Source organism: Stegodyphus dumicola, chromosome 7 (assembly GCF_044657685.1).
Source record: "Stegodyphus dumicola isolate Sdum_Otavi_A_Nest chromosome 7, ASM4465768v1".
Lineage (NCBI taxonomy): Eukaryota > Metazoa > Arthropoda > Arachnida > Araneae > Eresidae > Stegodyphus > Stegodyphus dumicola.
In genome coordinates, this window is record NC_140774.1 from 143278619 (window position 1) to 143280025 (window position 1407).

Genomic DNA, 1407 nt, shown 5'->3' on the forward strand with positions numbered 1-1407 from the left:
TTCTCCACAGTCAACAACTTAGAAAAACGTTTAAATTATTAATAGAATTTTATTGTTAATTATAATATGGAAAATTCCTCTTTTTTTCAATTGCCCAACCATTAATGACTTCAGGTATTACGCTGTTAATGGGGAGCTTTCCTCTTTTTTTCAATTGCCCAACCATTAATGACTTCAGGTATTACGCTGTTAATGTTCTATTTAAAAATTGCTTCTAATAAAAAAAAATAATAGAAAAGAAAATTATTATTTCCAGGTTGCAGAAGTTTTCAAAATTGCTGTATTTCGTTACTTTTAATTCGGCGACGTGGGAGGTTGTCTGGAGATCCAGGGCATCTCGGTTACACGCCTGCAGCCACCGTACTAGGTGGCAAAAATCTAGGTCCAGCTTCAGCTAAGGCATACTTTAAATCATACGCTTTAAGACGAAACAGACATACTTCAGAAAATTGTCTCTTCTTATTTCACACTTCAGCGCAAAACGTGTTTTTATCATATCTTGTGAGGAAAGCTCTCTCCGCATGTTTTCTCATCCCACAACTACTTTGAAAGTATTAATACTCTCTTAACGTGGCTCGGTGGTCTAGGGGTATGATTCTCGCTTTGGGTGCGAAAGGTCCCGGGTTCGAATCGCGGCTGAGCCCATCTCGTTCATTATTTTCTCACCTTATGATTTAACTTTATTTTTACTAACCACGAAAAGATGTTTTAGAAATTTTTATCATTTCAACGAGTTACATATTTCACAGTTAATTATTTTTCTCTGAATAACGATCTACATATGCCAAATGAATTTATTCTCTAGAGTTGACAACTTAAAAATATCTGTAAATTGTGAATAGAGTTTTTTGTTAATTATAAAATGGGAAATTCCTTTTTCCTTTTCTTTAATTTCCCCCGGATTAACGTCTTCCCAGGTATTAATACAAAACAATGATACGAAATGATATGTCTTTAATCCGAAAACATTATATTTCAGAAAACTGTGTCTTTTCTTATTTCATACTTCGTCGAAAAACGTGTTTTCATCATTATCTCCTGGTAAAATCTTTCCCTGCATTGCTTGACCTTCCTTGAACTACTGTGAAAGTGTAAGAGTAAACTACCGTGGCTCGATGGTCTAGGGGTATGATTCTCGCTTTGGGTGCGAGAGGTCCCGGGTTCAAATCCCGGCCGAGCCGTTTCCGTTCCTTTTATCATTTTATGATTTAACTACTCTAAATAACTTTATTTCTATCAACAATCATTGAAGTATATTTTATAATTCTTTATCAATTCACTGAGCTCGTCCACATTTTACAATTTCTTATTTTTGTTTGAATACCGGTTTACATACTAAATGAATTTATTCTTCAGCGTAGGCAACTTAAAAATATCGGTAAATTGCGAATAGAATTGTTAATTATA

General features: G+C 34.3%; 2 non-coding genes across 2 annotated transcripts; both read left to right on the plus strand.

The window, feature by feature from the left end:
- Positions 1–572: 572 nt before the first annotated feature.
- On the plus strand, positions 573–644 carry TRNAP-UGG (transfer RNA proline (anticodon UGG)). Its single transcript has one exon. It is a non-coding gene; the product is annotated as a tRNA-Pro (tRNA).
- A 465-nt stretch (positions 645–1109) lies between these two features.
- TRNAP-UGG (transfer RNA proline (anticodon UGG)) lies at positions 1110–1181 on the plus strand. The gene has a single exon. It is a non-coding gene; the product is annotated as a tRNA-Pro (tRNA).
- The last annotated feature ends 226 nt before the right edge of the window (positions 1182–1407 follow it).